Below are 6,000 nucleotides of genomic sequence, written 5' to 3'. Positions count from 1 at the left end.
AAAGAAAACAAACATACAATAAAGAACATTTCAAAGAGACCATAACAAGGGAGTAAGAAAAAGACAACTAACCTAAGATAACTGCTTAACTTCCAACATGTTCCTACTTTACCCCAAGAAAGTTACCTAATATAGCAACATTTCTGTGAACTTGTTCCTACTATATCCATCAGAAATTAACAGACCATAGTCATTCCTGGACATCTCCAGAACGTTAAATAGCTTATCTGTTCTTCTTGGATTATTGTTCCCCCTTCCTTAATTGCTCTCTATTGCTAGTTCCCCTACATTCTACATTATAAACCATCTGTTTTACATTTTTCAAAGTTCACATTAGTGGTAGCATATAATATTTCTCTTTTTGTGCCTGGCATATTTCGCTCAGCATTATGTCTTCAAGGTTCATCCATGTTGTCATATGTTTCACGAGATCGTTCCTTCTTACTGCCGCGTAGTATTCCATCGTGTGTATATACCACATTTTATTTATCCACTCATCTGTTGAAGGACATTTGGGTTGTTTCCATCTCTTGGCAATTGTGAATAATGCTGCTATGAACATTGGCGTGCAGATATCTGTTCGTGTCACTGCTTTCCGATCTTCCGGGTATATACCGAGAAGTGCAATCGCTGGATCGAATGGTAACTCTATATCTAGTTTTCTAAGGAACTGCCAGACTGACTTCCAGAGTGGCTGAACCATTCTACAGTCCCACCAACAATGAATAAGAGTTCCAATTTCTCCACATCCCCTCCAGCATTTGTAGTTTCCTGTTTGTTTAATGGCAGCCATTCTAATCGGTGTTAGATGGTATCTCATTGTGGTCTTAATTTGCATCTCTCTAATAGCTAGTGAAGCTGAACATTTTTTCATGTGTTTCTTGGCCATTTGTATTTCCTCTTCAGAGAACTGTCTTTTCATATCTTTTGCCCATTTTATAATTGGGCTGTCTGTACTATTGTCATTGAGTTGTAGGATTTCTTTATATATGCAAGATATCAGTCTTTTGTCAGATACATGGTTTCCAAAATTTTTTTCCCATTGAGTTGGCTGCCTCTTCACCTTTTTGAGAAATTCCTTTGAGGTGCAGAAACTTCTAAGCTTGAGGAGTTCCCATTTATCTATTTTTTCTTTTGTTGCTTGTGCTTTGGGTGTAAAGTCTAGGAAGTGGCCGCCTAATACAAAGTCTTGAAGATGTTTTCCTACATTATCTTCTAGGAGTTTTATGGTACTTTCTTTTATATTGAGATCTTTCGTCCATTTTGAGTTAATTTTTGTGTAGGGGGTGAGGTAGGGGTCCTCTTTCATTCTTTTGGATATGGATATCCAACTCTCCCAGCCCCATTTGTTGAAAAGACCATTATGACTCAGTTCAGTGACTTTGGGGGCCTTATCAAAGATCAGTCGGCCATAGATCTGAGGGTCTATCTCCGAATTCTCAATTCGATTCCATTGATCTGTATGTCTATCTTTGTGCCAGTACCATGCTGTTTTGGCAACTGTGGCTTTATAATAAGCTTCAAAGTCAGGGAGTGTAAGTCCTCCCACTTCGTTTTTCTTTTTTAGAGTGTCTTTAGCAATTTGAGGCATCTTCCCTTTCCAAATAAATTTGATAACTAGCTTTTCCAAGTCTGAAAAGTAAGTTGTTGGAATTTTGATTGGGATTGCATTGAATCTGTAGATGAGTTTGGGTAGAATTGACATCTTAATGACATTTAGTCTTCCTATCCATGAACATGGAATATTTTTCCATCTTTTGAGGTCCCCTTCTATTTCTTTTAGTAGAGTTATGTAGTTTTCTTTGTATAGGTCTTTTACATCTTTGGTTAAGTTTATTCCTAGGTACTTGATTTTTTTAGTTGCTATTGAAAATGGTATATTTTTCTTGAGTGTCTCTTCAGTTTGTTCATTTCTAGCATATAGAAACATTACTGACTTATGTGTATTAATCTTGTATCCCGCTACTTTGCTAAATTTGTTTATTAGCTCTAGTAGCTATATCGTCGATTTCTCAGGGTTTTCTAGATATAAGATCATATCATCTGCAAACAATGACAGTTTTACTTCTTCTTTACCAATTTGGATGCCTTTTATTTCTTTGTCTTGCCAGATTGCCCTGGCTAGCACTTCCAGCACAATGTTGAATAACAGTGGTAACAGCGGGCATCCTTGTCTCATTCCTGATCTTAGAGGGAAGGCTTTCAGTCTCTCACCATTGAGTACTATGCTGGCTGTGGGTTTTTCATATATGCTCTTTATCATGTTGAGGAAGTTTCCTTCAATTCCTACCTTTTGAAGTGTTTTTATCAAAAACGGATGTTGGATTTTGTCAAATACTTTTTCAGCATCTATTGAGATGATCAATTGATTTTTCCCTTTTGACTTGTTAATGTGCTGTAATACACTGATTGATTTTCTTATGTTGAACCATCCTTGCATGCCTGGAATGAACCCCACTTGGTCATGGTGTATGATTTTTTTAATGTGTCTTTGGATTCGATTTGCAAGTATTTTGTTGAGGATTTTTGCATCTATATTCATTAGGGAGATTGGCCGGTAGTTCTCCTTTTTTGTAGCATCTTTGCCTGGTTTGGGTATTAGATTGATGTTAGCTTCATAAAATGAGTTAGGTAGTGTTCCATTTTCTTCAATGTTTTGAAAGAGTTTGAGTAAGATTGGTGTCAGTTCTTTCTGGAGTTTGGTAGAATTCCCCTGTGAAGCCATCTGGCCCTGGGCATTTATTTGTGGGAAGATTTTTGATGACTGATTGGATCTCTTTGCTTGTGATGGGTTGGTTGAGGTCTTCTGTTTCTTCTCTGGTCAGTCTAGGTTGTTCATATGTTTCCAGGAAACTGTCCATTTCCTCTACATTATCCAGTTTGTTGCCATAGAGTTGTTCATAATATCCTCTTATAATTTTTTTAATTTCTTCAGGATCTGCAGTTATGTCACCTTTTTTCATTCATTATTTTGTTTATATGGGTCTTCTCTCTTTTTGATTTTGTCAGTCTAGCTAGGGGCTTGTCAATCTTGTTGATCTTCTCAAAGAACCAACTTTTGGTGATATTTATCCTCTCTATTGTTTTTTTGTTCTCTATGTCATTTATTTCTGCTTTAATCCTTGTTATTTCTTTTCTTCTACTTGGTTTAGGATTGGTTTGCTGTTCATTTTCTAGTTTCTTCAGTTGATCCATTAGTTCTTTGATTTTGGCTCTTTCTTCCTTTTTAATATATGCTTCTAGTGCTATAAATTTCCCCCTCAGCACTGCTTTTGCTGCATCCCATAGGTTTTGGTATGTTGTGTTCTCATTTTCATTCGTTTCTTTATATTTAGCAATTTCTCTTGCTATTTCTTCTTTAACCCACTGATTGTTTAGGAGTGTGTTGTTTAACCTCCAGGTATTTGTGAATTTTCTAAGTCTCTGATGGTTATTGACTTCTAATTGTATTCCATTGTGGTCAGAGAATGTGCTTTGAATAATTTCAATCTTTTTAAATTTACCAAGGCTTGTTTTATGTCCCAGCATATGATCTATTCTGGAGAAAGTTCCGTGAGCACTAGAAAAGTATGTGTATCCTGGTGATTTGGGATGTAATGTTCTGTATATGTCTGTTAAATCTAATTCATTTATCAGATTGTTTAGGTTTTCAATTTCCTTATTGGTCCTCTGTCTGGTTGATCTATCTATAGGAGAGAGTGATGTGTTGAAGTTTCCCACAATTATTGTGGAAACATCAGTTGCTTCCTTTAGTTTTGCCAGTGTTTCTCTCACGTATTTTGTGGCACCTTGATTGGGTGCATAGACATTTACGATTGTTATTTCTTCTTGTTGAATTGCCCCTTTTATTAGTATGTAGTGGCCTTCTTTGTCTCTCAAAACATCCCTGCATTTAAAGTCTATTTTATCTGAGATTAATATTGCTACACCTGCTTTCTTTTGGCTGTAGCTTGCATGAAATATTTTTTTCCATCCTTTCACTTTCAGTTTCTTTGTGTCCCTGTGTCTAAGATGAGTCTCTTGTATGCAACATATTGATGGTTCGTTTTTTTTGATCCATTCTGCGAATCTATATCTTTTAATTGGGGAGTTTAATCCATTTACATTCAACGTTATAACCGTGAAGGCATTTCTTGAATCAGCCATCCTATCCTTTGGTTTATGTTTGTCATATTTTTCCCCTCTGTCTATTAATATCCTTTATTGTACCCATACCGAATCTCTTTAGTACTGAACCTTTCTCCAAGTCTCTCTGTCCTTTCTTTGTTTCTCTGTCTGTAGGGCTCCCTTTAGTATCTCCAGTAGGGCAGGTCTCTTGTTAGCAAATTCTCTCAGCATTTGTTTGTCTGTGAAAAATTTAAGCTCTCCCTCAAATTTGAAGGAGAGCTTTGCTGGATAAAGTATTCTTGGCTGGAAATTTTTCTCACTCAGAATTTTAAATATATCGTGTCACTGCCTTCTTGCCTCCATGGTGGCTGATGAGTAGTCACTACTTAGTCTTATGCTGTTTCCTTGGTATGTGGTGAATTGCTTTTCTCTTGCTGCTTTCAGAACTTGCTCCTCTTCTGTGTTTGACAGTGTGATCAGAATATGTCTCGGAGTGGGTTTATTTGGATTTATTCTATTTGGAGTTCGCTGAGCATTTATGATTTGTGTATTTATGCTGTTTAGAAGATTTGGGAAGTTTTCCCCAACAATTTCTTTGAATACTCTTCCTAGACCTTTACCCTTTTCTTCCCCTTCTGGAACACCAATGAGTCTTATATTCAGACGTTTCATATTATCTATCATATCCCTGAGGTCCATTTCGATTTTTTCAATTTTTTTCCCCATTCTTTCTTTTATGCTTTCATTTTCCATTCTGTCATCTTCCAGGTCACTGATTCATTGTTCAACTTCCTCTAGTCTTGTACTATGAGTGTCCAGAATCTTTTTAATTTGGTCAACAGTTTCTTTAATTTCCATAAGATCATCCATTTTTTTACTTAGTCTTGCAATGTCTTCTTTATGCTCTTCTAGGGTCTTCTTGATATCCTTTGTATCCCGTACTATGGTCTCATTGTTCATCTTTAGTTCTTTGAGTAGCTGCTCTAGGTTCTGTGTCTCTTCTGATCTTTTGATTTGGGTGCTTGGGCTTGGGTTATCCATATCGTCTGGTTTTTCCATATGCTTTATAATTTTCTGTTGTTTTTGGCCTCTTGGCATTTGCTGAACTTGATAGGGTTCTTTTAGGATTTGTAGACCAATTGAAGTCCTTATCTCTAATTTATCAGATCTACAGCTTCGTGGAGTACACTTTCTCTAACTAACCAGCAGGTGGCGTCCACGAGCCACCTGTTCTCCACAAGCCAGTTCTCCCCTGCTTAGCCTTTTTGGTGAGTGGGGGAGTGAGTCTTGTGGGGTCCAATTGGTGTACCAAGCTTGCGTGTGTAGTTGGTGTTGCCCGCCCTGTATATGGGGCGTGTTTCTGGGCAGTCAGGGAGGGGGGGTGGCTCTAACAATCAAATCTCCCTGGTGATCCTAGAGTTTTAAAGCTGCTGCAATAGTCTAATCCTTCAGTTCAGTCCTGCCACAGTTTGTCTGTGCCACTGACCCACAAGTCCTTGGTATTGGCGTATGGCTCCTGAGACTTGCAAGTGGGCCCCTCTTTCAGGCTGTGCACCCCTGGTCCTCTGTAGAGGGATGACTGTGCTATCCCCCCAGGGCAGTTCTGGGCTGCTGGGCTGTGTAGGGAGGCTTCCAGTCTGCTGAAATGATGACTGAATGGGGCTTTGTTAATTCACACTGCTCCACCTTCCCAACTCTGGGACAATCAGCTGACGTTGCAGGGAAGGCTAATGTCCACGCCCAGTTTTGTGGTGTGTGCCTGTTATTTGAAGCGCTTCCGTCACACTGGGTTGTCTGGGGCAGCTCTGGGCTATGGGGCTGGCGATGGGCAGGAGTGTTTCCTGTCCACCAGGATGATGGCTGTGAGCGGACACCCCCCTTTTCTTGGGAAGT

The sequence above is a fragment of the Choloepus didactylus genome, chromosome 5 (genome assembly GCF_015220235.1).
Source record: "Choloepus didactylus isolate mChoDid1 chromosome 5, mChoDid1.pri, whole genome shotgun sequence".
In the NCBI taxonomy this organism is placed as follows: domain Eukaryota; kingdom Metazoa; phylum Chordata; class Mammalia; order Pilosa; family Megalonychidae; genus Choloepus; species Choloepus didactylus.
This window is presented reverse-complemented; position numbering follows the sequence as displayed.